The sequence below is a fragment of the Kogia breviceps genome, chromosome 19 (assembly GCF_026419965.1).
Source record: "Kogia breviceps isolate mKogBre1 chromosome 19, mKogBre1 haplotype 1, whole genome shotgun sequence".
NCBI lineage: Eukaryota > Metazoa > Chordata > Mammalia > Artiodactyla > Physeteridae > Kogia > Kogia breviceps.
The window spans coordinates 13,008,829-13,020,919 of record NC_081328.1 but is presented as its reverse complement, the minus strand read 5'-3'; the positions used below and the strand labels follow the sequence as shown (position 1 = coordinate 13,020,919).

The window sequence follows — 12,091 nt, the reverse complement described above, 5'->3', positions numbered from 1 at the left end:
TGTATTATACAGTAATATTAAGTTTCTACAGATGAGCACTTAAAACCTTTTAATGACTGTATTTTCATGTGCATTAGAACGTAACTTTTTAAAGTTCCCTTCTATTTATAGCAAATGATATGCTTTTCTATTTATGGTGGAGATATAAAGTTTCATTTGAAAATAAATTTAAGTAAAAGAGTATGTTGATTTAAAGGAAAATATTAAGTAAAGAGTAAGTACGGATGGCAGGTGGCATGGGAACGCCTGAGGTTTGGGAAGAGAGTGCTGGAGAAATTCAGAGGCTTGGAAAGGAAAGGGCTCCTGGAAGAGTGAGCTGGGGTGGGGGAGGGGGAGGATCCAGCCAGGTGGAGGTGGGAGAGGGTGCATCTGAGCTGGCAAGTGTGCAAAAGCGTGTGTGCAAATCTTGGTATAATCCATTTTAGTTGTGACGTGTGAGTCGTGTCGGGAGCGGAGGGTGGCTTTGGACTGTATCGTGGAGGGTCTCGAGTCCCAGGATACAGACCCCAAACTTAATTCAGGGAGCGGTGGGAGCCACGGAAGGTGCTTGAGGCGGGGAGTGCTTCATGACCGTCCGAAGAGACTCACTGATGGGTAGTGGGTACCAGGACTGGAGGCAGGAGGTCCAGGCGGGGGCCTAAGGAAAGAGAGCATAAGCGGCCAAACTGGAGCCACGGCTGAGGACCAGCGGCTCAGCCCCCCCCCCCCCCTCCCGGCCTGTCTCCGGCTGGCTCTGGCTGCCTAGAGGCAGGTCTGGGGCAGAGGAGCCAGCTCTGGGTCTCTCTGTAGGGAAGCGGGGGGAGCCGGGCAGGGGTGCGGCTCAGAGGTTGTGCATAGCGGCCTGGAAGGGAGGTGCCTGCCTCTCCTGGCTGGGCCCAGTGGGGGAAGCGGGTGGGGTCGGCTGAAGGAAGCTCCTCTCTGGGTCAGAGCGCTGATTCCTGCCCTACAGTTAGGCCCAGGCAGCCTGGCTGGCAGCCCTGGGCCAAGATTTCATTCATCAGCTGGACCCGTGGTCATCTGGGTTACAGATTGTTGTTGTTGTTTGTTTAATTCTCCCATTTTTACCCCTTCTAGTGCAGAGAATCTCCCCAGGAGTTGAGAGACAGGCTTGGTTTAAAAAACAGGGTTTTGTTTTTCTTCCCTTTGAAGGCCTACTGTGTGCCAGGCACTGTGTTTGGAACTTTCACTGTGTTCACCCTGGACAAAACCTGCGTTGTACAGAGAACGAAGCAGGGTGTGGGGAAATAGGACTTGTCCCAAATTATACAGTCGGTTCACTGCAGCGCCTGATTCCAAACTCACACACTTGTGTCATTGTAGGAATGAGACTGTGGACCAGATATGCCACCTGGGAGAAAGAATTCACTGTCCGTGCTCCCCTGTCTGGTGTGGGGCTGCTCCATGCGGTGTGCTGGGGTGTGTCTGTAAAATAGGGGTGCTGGCACCCACCAGTGTTGCTGCAGGGATTGCATGAGTTATGATATAGCTAAGGTGCCATGTACGTGTTAGCTGCTCTTAACTGCTGTGAGACAGAAAACTAGAGTTGCAATCCTGAACATCAGTTTTACTGGGGGACAATTTTGGGAGGATATCACTTAGGGTTGGGGAGAAACATTGTTTTGATTTTAAAATAATTAATACATATGGCTTAGAGTGGGAGAATTTGACCTTGGAGACATTGTGCCTTTGGCCTGCCTGTTTCTGGCCACACTCCCTGTCCCTGGATGTCGGGGGATGTGCGTGTAGAGAGAAGGGGAAATCTGTGTTCTCTTTCTTCTGTTGTTAGCCTTACTTAGGTGAAAGCTTGAGAATAAAGGTGCACCTTGTTGTTTCCCCTGGCTCCAAGGAGGCCCCAGGTCTGTGATCTCACCTGCCCTAAATTAGTGCCCGAAATCTGTGTCCTAATTGCCTATGACCTTAACTAGCCATTCTCTGAGTTAGTTTCCAGCTCTAACATTCAGACAGGCTTCTTCCTTTCCAGCACTTCTACCAGGATGTCTCTCTTCCTGGAATGCCTGCCTGATGCCTTGCCAAGACCTTACTTTTTCCTTTCAGCTCTCTGCCAGACTCTCCTCCACTTGGAAGCCCTCTGGGATTTCCACAGAAAGAAATCCTAACTGAGACGGCTCTTTGTTCCCACTGTTCTTTGTGCAGTCCCAGCATCTATTAGAGCCATTGTCTGATTCATTGAGAATTCATCACGCTCATGTATAGTCCACACTGGGTATTCACAGCCAACAAAACAGAGGTGGCCCCTCTCCAGAGATTAACAAGTAAACAAAGGAATAAATGCACACATTCAAATTGTGATACATGCAATGAAGACCTATCCATCTTCAGCACTAGGCTGTGTCCCCCACCCATGAGGGCCACGTGCTGTGGACAGACAAGACGTTTGTGGACTAAAGGCCCAAACAGCATGCACTTTCCTTGTTTGCAGATGGGATGAGATCAAACTGTTAATCAACACAAAAACAATTTGAAAGGTATGACACGTTATACAAATCTAACTGTAAAAATATTAATATCTCAAGATTCTTTCCCATTGATGAAGATTAGGGAAATATTTTTTTTCTCTGTAGAAGAAAATTTAAAAAAATTTTTTTTTCCATTGTTTGGTAGCATTTGACTTAAAAAGAAAGTTTTACGTTTGCAGAAAAAAATTGAAATGTACAGAGTTCCCATGTACCCCCTACTTACCCCAATTTCTCATTATTAACATCTTGCATTGATGTGGTACATTTGTTACAGGTGATGAGCTGATAGTGATACATTATTACTAACTAAAGCCCATAGATTTCAGTAAGGGGTCACTAATGGTGTTGTACATTCTGTGGGTTTTGACAAATGTACAATGACATGTATCCGCCATGACAGCATCATACAGAATAATAGTTTCACTGCCCTAAAACTCCCCTGCGCCCCACCTATTCATCCTTCCCTCTCTCCCCCGAACCTCTGACCTTTTTGCTGCCACCATAATTTTTTCTTTTTTAGAAGGTCACACAGTATGTAGCCTTTGGGATTGGCTTCTTTCATTTAGCAATATGCATTTAAGGCTCTTCCATGTCTTTTCATTGTTTGGTAGCTCATTTTCATTTTTTTATTTGTTAATTTTGTTTTAATTTTTGGTGGCTGATTTTTATTGCTGAATTTTATTCCATTGTCTGGATATACCACAGTTTATTTATCCAATCACCTATTGAAGGACGTCTTGGTTGCTTCCAAGTTTTGGCAATAATGACTAAAACTGGTATAAATATTAGTGTGCCTGTGTGTGTGTGTGTGTGTGTGTGTGTGTGTGTGTGTAGGTTTTCAGTTCTCTGGGTAACACTAAGAAATGTCATTGCTGGATCATATGGTAAGAGCATGTTTTGTAAGCTACTGCCTTCCAAAGTAGCCGGACCGTTTTGCAGTGAATTAGAGTTCCTGTTCTTCCACGTCCTTGTCAGCATTTGGTGGTGTTAGTGTTCTGGATTTTGGCCATTTAATAGGTTTGTAGTGGTATTTCATTGCTATCTTAATTTGCAGTTCCTTAGTGACATGTGACATTGAGCATCTTTATGCTTGTTTGATGGTGATAGTGATGATGGTGATGGTGATGATGATGGTGATAGTGGTGATGGTGATGGTGATGGTGGTAGCGGTGATGGTGATGATAACGGTGATGATGGTGATGATGGTAGTGGTGATGGTGATGATAGCAGTGATGATGGTGATAGTGATGATGGTGATGGTGATGATGGTGATGGTGGTAGTGGTGATGGTGATAGTGATGATGGTGATGGTGATGGTGGTAGTGGTGATGGTGATGATAACAGTGATGATGGTGATAGTGATGATGGTGATGGTGATGATGATGGTGCTAGTGGTGATGGTGATGATAACAGTGGTGATGGTGATGGTGATGATGATGATAGTGGTGGTGATGATGATGACGGTGACTGCAGCCCTGCACCGAGAGTGCACAGTGTTACAGGTCCTATGCTAGGTGGGTTACCTGAACCATTTGTTTTTATTTTTTTATTTTTTTATTTTTTATTTATTTTGGTTTTTGTGGTACACGGACCTCTCACTGTTGTGGCCTCTCCCGTTGCGGAGCACAGGCTCAGCGGCCATGGCTCACGGGCCCAGCCGCTCCGCGGCACGTGGGATCTTCCCGGACCAGGGCACGAACCCGTGTCCCCTGCATCGGCAGGCAGATTCTCAACCACTGCGCCACCAGGGAAGCCCACCTGTACCATTTGAATCAGGATTTTTCTAACTTGGCGCTTCAACATTTTCAGCTAGTTAATGTTACGTTGTTGGGGGCTATGCTGTGCATTGTAGGATGTGTAGCAGCATCCTGGCCTCTACCCACTGGGTCGTAGCCAGTGGCACTCCTGCCCCTGAGATGTCTCCAGACACTGCCAGATGTCTCGTGGGGGAACAAAATCACCCTGATTCAGAACCATTGATCTAATCGGGAGGCTGCTACTCATTTTACAGGTGAGGCAGCCGAGGCTTAGAGAAATGAAGGAAGCCACCCAAGGTCACTGAGCTAATAATTCACACAGGGCGAGAATGTAGATCCCAGACACCTGCCCCAAAGAACAGACTCAGAAGGAACCACCGCCCTTTATTTTTTGGCAGAAGAAGAGAATTCATCAGCCATTGGCATGGCCACCTAGGGTATGTGACCAGGTTGGGACCTGCTTGGTCAGCCCGGGCATCCATTGCCAAATTCATTTGGAGCTAACAAAACCTGTGGCTGCTACCCATTCTCTGACTTGGTTTGAACCCAAGGAGCTGAATGTATTTATGTGGAGACTGTGCCTATAGGCCTCCAGCCTTGGCCATGACGGGGACGTCCCACTGTTTCTCCTTCCTTCAGACACAGCCCTGTCGCCTGCAGACACCTGCGGGGAGAAGGAACAGGTGTGCATGTGTTCTTCTGCAAGTGGAGCCTCCTAGATGCATTCTCCCACTGAGGCTGTGAATCTGGGTTTACAGTTTGTATGCCCCAAATACTCATTTGTAATTTTACTTTTTTTTTAACACTGGTTTATTATGAAAAATTTAAAATATAAAGCGAAGTTGAAAGAAGTTTGCAGTGTACACCTATATGCCCACCACTTTAGATTCTACTGTTAACATTTTATCACACTTCTGTTTCCCTTGTCTGGACCCCAGTTCAGTGTCATCTCTGGCTGGTGTGTCAGTGAACACACTGTAAATTCTCCACGACGAGAACACATTCATAACATAGACAGTGGTAATCAGACAACATGGCCTTCGTTAACCAGGTTAATGGGGGTGGTAAAGCGTCGTGGAAGACCCTACTCACCGTTAAAGCAAAAACTAGTGAAAACAAGTTACGAAGTAGATTGGAAATGTAGTTTAAAATGTCGTCTAGTATTTAATCCGGGCCATCTGAAAGTATAGAAATACTACAAGTGCAATAGTTTCAAACAATAAAAGTCATACAAATTGTCAGACACAAAGAAGGCCACATGTGTGAAATTCTAGATGACGTCCTCTTTCCCTTCTGTGGAGTCATCCTTTGTCTCAGGAATAAGCAAAGACCTTGGCAGATACTCTCACCCCTTCCTCCACTAACTCCTGCTCCCTCCAGCCCAGATCCCATGCGGAGAAGTGGGGGCCCTCACAGTCACCCCTTCAGTCCCCTCTCACCTCCCCCAGGTGGGCCTCAGCTACTGCTTTGGGCAGGGAGGGGATGTTACCCCAGCTGGCACTGTCCTACGAGGCCACAGCACATGATGTATTGCTTGGCATATGTGATTCCAAACAACAGAGACCTTTCATCAAAACTGCTGCTTTTTAATTATGAAAACTTTTTTAAGCTTTTTATTTTGGAATTATTTTAGGCTTCCGTGAATGTTGCGAGAATGGTTCAGAGAGTTCCTGCATACCCCTGACCCTGCTTGCCCTGTTAACATCTCATGTAAGAATGTAACCGTTCTCAATTTTTCCTTATCGTTCATGACCTTCATGTTTCTGTAGAGTCCTGGTCAGTTGTTTTCTAGTATGTCCCACTGTTTGGATTCGTCTGGTATTTTTCTCATGATTAGATTGCAGTTAGCGTTTCTGGCAAGAATACCGCCTAAACGATGTTCTTTCTGTCTTTCTCAGTACATCGTTTCAGGAGGGATGTGATGTCCGTATGTCTTATCACTGGTGATATTAGTCTTGATCACTTGGTTAAGGTCGTGTCTGCCAGCTTTCTCCCCTGTAAATTACTGGTTTTTTTATTTTGTAATTAATAAATATCCAGGGGAGATACCTTGAGACTCTGTAAGTGTCCTGTTTCTCCCCAAACTTTTGCCTACTAATTTTAGTATCCATCCATGGATCTGGCCTGCAACAGTTATTACTGGGGTGTTTTAATGCTGATTCTTCTGTCCCTTCATTCCTTCTATACAAGACAGACTGCAGATATATTGCAGGTTCAGTTCCAGACCGCTGGGATAAAGCAAATGTAGAAATAAAGTGAGTCACAAATTTTTTGGTTTCCCAGTACATATAAAAGTTATGTTTACATGATACTGTAGTCTATTAAGTGTGCGACAGCATTTTGTCTTTAAAAAAAAAAACAATGTACATACCTCAATTAAAAATACTTTATTGCTAAAAGATGCAAACTATCATCCTTCAAACTATCAAACCTTCAATTTGTTAAGAAATACGATATCTGCAAAGCGCAATAAAGTGAAGCGCAACGAAACGAGGTGTGCCTGTATTTATTAATTGGTGCTCTCTGTAAGAGTTGTCCTCTTTCCCTATTAATTTATTATATACTTATTAATTAGTTATTATTAATTATTAATTTATTTATTATATACTTATTCAGTTATTTATATCATAAAGACTCACAGATATTTATTTTATCTTATGGGTTATAATCCAACACTACTGTTATTTTTTTGCTGTGCAAAGTGTTCCAGCTTTAGCCTTTGAGAGCTCATTATGGAAGTTTTACTGTGAAAGTTTTCGACCCTTACAGAAAAGCTGGACAAACAGCACAGAGAAATCCCTCCACCTAGATTCAGTCATTCTTAGCATTTGACCATATTTGCTTTCTCTCTCTCTTTCTCTCCCCTGCCCCTCTCCCGCGGTGTTTTCACAAATGCACCATCTGTTGTTTTGTCTTACTGAGGTTAATTTGCAGTTAATCTGTCCCCAGGCCACCAGAGGGTGACAGTAAAATGTAAGTGGCCAGTTCCTTGTCCCCTGGAGACTGTGTAGCTGGTTGCCCTGTCCAGACCCCCGATTCATTCTTCACTGTGCCCCACGCTTTGTTTGTTAACAGCTTTATTGAGATACAATTCACATACCTTAGAGGTCACCCATGTAAAGTGTACAATTTGGTGGTTTTTGGTATATTCGCAGATGGGAGCAGCCATCACCACAGCCAGTTTTAGAACATTTTCATCTCCACAAAGAGAAACCCCGTATCCTTTAGCTATATTACCTGTCCTCCTCCCCATTAAGCCCTAGGCAACTACTAATCTATTTTCTGTCTCTATAGATTTGCCTATTCTAGACATGTCATATAAATGGAGTCATATGCTGTGTTGTCTTTTGCAGCCAGCTTCTTTTAGTGTAATGTTTTTGAGCTTCATAGGTGTTGTAGCATGAATCAGCACTTTGTTTTTTTATGGCCAAATAATATTCCATTGTTGGTTACACCACATTTTGTTTATCTGTTCACCAGTTGATGGACATTTGGGTTGTTTCTACCTTTTGGCTAGCGTGACTAGTGCTGCTATAAACATTTGCATACAGGTTTTTGTTTGAAAACCTGTTTTCAGTTCTTTTGGGTAGATACCTATGATTAGCATTGCTGGGTCACGTTGTAATTCTATATTTGACGTTTTGAGGAGCTGTCAAACTGTTTTCCACAGTGGTGGCACCACTTCCTGTTCGCACCAGCAGTGAACGAGGGTTCGCATTTCTCTACATCCTTGCTAGCACATATTATTTTCCATGCTTAAAAGTATAGCCGTCCTGGGCTTCCCTGGTGGCGCAGTGGTTGAGAGTCCACCTGCCGATGCAGGGGTCACGGGTTCGTGCCCCGGTCCGGGAAGATCCCACATGCCGCAGAGTGGCTGGGTCCCGGAGCCATGGCCGCTGAGCCTGCGCGTTATAGCCGTCCTAGTGGATGTGAAGTGGTATCTCACTGTGGTTTGGGTTTGCATTTCCCTGATGGCTAAGGATGTGGAGCATCTTTTCCTGAGCTTTTAGGCATGTGTATATCTCCTTTGGAGAAATGTCTGTTCAAGTCCTTTACCCATTTTTTAAATTGAGTTATCTTTTTATTGATGAGTTGTAGGAGTTCTTTATATTTTCTGGATACTAGCCCTTTATCAGATATGTGATTTGCAAATATTTTTTTTCCGTTCTGTGAGTTATCTTTTCACCGTCTTTTTTTCCATTTTATGAATCATTTCTGTTGCACTCTACATGGCCATTGGAAACTATTCCTGTTTGGGTGCATTAAAGACAATTTAACTACAAACATACTTATGCATATCTTTTGTTGCACAAGTGAACACATTTTGAGGAGTGAAAACATTTCCAAGACCAGAGTGGCAGCTTTTTTAGCATCCTTACCTTCCAGGGTTACATAGTCACACACTCAACTTTAAAGATTCACACCCATGAGAAAAAGGTGGGTTGTGCTGGCTGTATGGGCCTGCGTAGCAAGGTACCGGCAACGAAGCCACCCATTTTGTTCAAAATCTTGAAAGGCAACGTTTATTAATAGACATTTGTATTTTTCTCTCAAATACCGGAGATAGACCTGAGCTATAAAAAATCAGGACAATAATTTGAATCAGGTTTACAGAAGTAGGGAAGTTATAGAAAGTAAGAGATGGAAAGCAATAATAATTCTGCTGTTTATGAAATTTAATAAAAGGTGTATACGGTGTGCCTTTGTTCTTTTAATATTTTTCTATAAACATATCATGAAAATATTGAAATAGACGTATGTTCAGGAAAACATTTAGGATTAGCATTGGTTCTTTGGTGCACAAAATTTTTGAATGTCGATGACATCCACTTTATTTTTTTTCTTTTGTTGCTTATGCTTTTGGTGTGTGAAGGGGTATCTCACTGTGGTTTGGGTTTGCATTCTCATATCTAAGAACCCACTGCCAAATCTGAGGTCCTGAAAATTTGCCCCTCTATTAACTTCTAAGCACTTTATAGTTTTAGCTCTTACTGTATAGTTTTAGCTCTTACTTTATAGTTTTAGCTCTTACTAGCTCTTTGATCCATTTAGAGTCCATTTTTTAAATGGTGTGATGTAAGGGTCCAACTTCATTCTTTTGCACGTGGCTGCCCAGTTTTCATAGCACCATTTGTTGAAAAGACTCTTCTTTCTGCATTGAGTGGTCTTGAAACTCTTGTTGAAAAATCAGTTGATCACAGATGTATGGGTTTATTTCTGGACTCTTAATTCTATTCTGGTGCATGTGTGTTTGTTTTGTTTTGTTTTTGTTTTTGTGGTACACAGGCCTCTCACTGTTGTGGCCTCTCCCGTTGTGGAGCACAGGCTCCGGACGCGCAGGCTCAGCGGCCATGGCTAACGGGCCCAGCCGCTCCGCGGCATGTGGGATCTTCCCGGACCGGGGCACGAACCCGTGTCCCCTGCATGGGCAGGCGGATTCTCAACCACTGTGCCATCAGGGAAGCCCTGGTGCACGTGCTTTGAGTGTCATCTGAGCACGAGGTTTATCCTGCTCTCAGGGAGTGTTTGGTCCAGAAGGCGAGGTCAGATGCTTTCATAAACCACCGAAACTGGGAAGTGCTGAGAAGAGGTAAAAAGTGTTTGTGGAGATGCTGAGGAGGGAGTCATTGCTTCAGGCTGGGGCAGTGGGTGTGGACAGGGGAGCAGCAGGGGGGCTGTCTGGAGGAGGCCTGGGCTTAGTCACAGGATATGATGCCAAGTGTTTCTGTTTGTCTGGAGATAAATTTGGCAAGGTGGCATGGAGCCTGTGATTGGCCATGCACTCCCAAGTGAGGACACTGGGCTTGATTTGGAAGTGCCTGAGCAGAGCCGGGCCTTTGCAGGGCCCCTCCGGTGGTGGGGAGGGCTGGGTCGGGGGGGTGGGTAGCCAGGATGCAGGGGAACCACTTAGGATCATAGGGTGACTGAGCTCTGGGTGAGCTCCTGGGTCAGGCAGTGGGAATGGTGGGGAACCAGGGGCTGTCAGAGAGCTGTGGCTTCAAGCCGCTCTGCCCTGTGGGCATACGTGGGGCACAGCAGCGCTTGAGCAACTGCTGCCCATCTCCCGGGCCTCACACCTCTAATCCCAGCCACTGGCTGCCTGCTCTGGGAAACCCACGCCAGCCTGCATCCTCTGCGGTACCTCCAGCGCTGCTCCAGCCCAGGTAACTCTGAGCCTTCTCAGAACTCCTGTTGGTCCAGTTCCTGCAGGTCTCAGTTTCTGTGAATTCCTGGCACATTCCTGAGTGCTGGGAGCATGGGAGAGGCTTGGAGAATGCGCCCTGGCTTATTGCTTTCATTAGGTGCCACACGCTGCAGCCAGGGCTCCTTGGGGGCAGAGAGGGTGACAGAAAGTGCCAGGAGCCAGCTGCGTGGCCTTGAGCGAGTGGCTGCAGCTCTCAAGCATCAGGTCTCGAGCCTCTTCTCTGGGAGGGGATGACGGCATGCCGTCCCCTTGGGATTGTGATGAGTTTCACTTGGTCAGCCTGTGGCCAGCACCTGGCAGGTAGGCAGTACCCTGTAAAGTCAGCTGCCTTCCTAGTTAGGCAGCTCAGGGCCAGGCTGCGCATATGCAGCGAATTTTGATTTGCGGGCTCCTTCTAAAAGCCTCCAGAACTACCTGCAAAATGCCGGTGGTCCTGTTTGGCCTTTTCCCCACTCACCTTCTCTGTACCAAGCCACGTTCTGGGGGTGGTCCCCTCTCTCAATCTCAGATGGCCCTCTGCCTGGCTTGAGTCTTTGGCAGTCCTCACCGTGGTCGTTCGTGATGGGCACCCCCAGTTCTTTAGGGTCTTAGCCTCTGCCAGCGGAACAGGGCACGTGAAGAGAAGGTGACAGCTGGCACCTGGGCAGCACGTACTTAACCTTGGAGCTGGAACAGGGAAACGTCTGTTTGTGTTTCCATGAACGAGAGAGGACAGCTGGCCACAGATAGCAGCAAGGTCAGCAGGGGTTGCCTTGCCTCCTGGCTTTATGCAAACACTCAGGGCCAGGGTCCCTGCCCCGGCTCTGGGGAAGTAGGCGGAAGAAGTGGGCTGAAGGCCTGGCAGAGCCTGAGAAGAGCCTCCTAGAGCTGGTATCCTGGCAGGGCTGTCAGAGGCTGCTGCTCCCAGGGCCTGAACACACGGAGGACTACCCTGCCGTCACTCCTGAGGTTTGGGTGAGAAGGGGTGGGCCTCTTTTCCTTCCAGAAGCTTCCCTGCTTCATGGAGAGGTTTCTCTTGGGCTCCTCCAATAAGCAGCTCTCACGTGTGAGCTGAAATCAGATTTCCTTTGTAAAAACTCTGTTTGCTTGGGACTTTCCACACAAATTGCTAAGACGGAAACAGGCTTATGTTTTTGCGTGAAAAGACAAATAGCCTTCACACCCCTCAGTGTGCACCCCAGGCCAGGTGCCTGGCAGCCCCTGGGATGGACGACTTGGGCATTTTCTGAGCAGAGTCCCCCGAGCCACCGACCCCTGCTTACCCTGAAGGCTTGATTTTATTCTGGTAACCACTGAGCTGAGTTTCAATTCCATCTCCTGTTCTTTATTTTTTGTGCCATCGACTTCTTTTTTGTTTTGTTTAATTTTTTTTTTTTAAATATTTATATCTTTGGCTGCATTGGGTCTTCGTTGCTGCACTCGGGCTTTCTCTAGCTGCAGTGAGCGGGGGCTACTCTTCGTTGTGGTGCGCGGGCTTCTCATTGTGGTGGCTTCTCTTGTTGCGGAGCAGGAGCTCTAGGAGTGTGGGCTTCACTAGGCACATGGGCTCGGTAGTTGTGGCGCACGGGCTTTGTTGCTCCACGGCATGTAGGATCTTCCTGGACCAGGGCTCAAACCCGTGTTCCCTGAATTGGCAGGCAGATTCTTAACCA

At 46.2% G+C, this 12,091-nt stretch overlaps 1 protein-coding gene across 6 annotated transcripts in view; it reads left to right on the top strand.

Moving 5' to 3' along the window:
- RPH3AL (rabphilin 3A like (without C2 domains)) overlaps positions 1-12,091 on the top strand; it is a 129,972-nt gene that overhangs the window by 19,900 nt on the left and 97,981 nt on the right. The gene's annotated exons all lie outside the window — the stretch shown is intronic.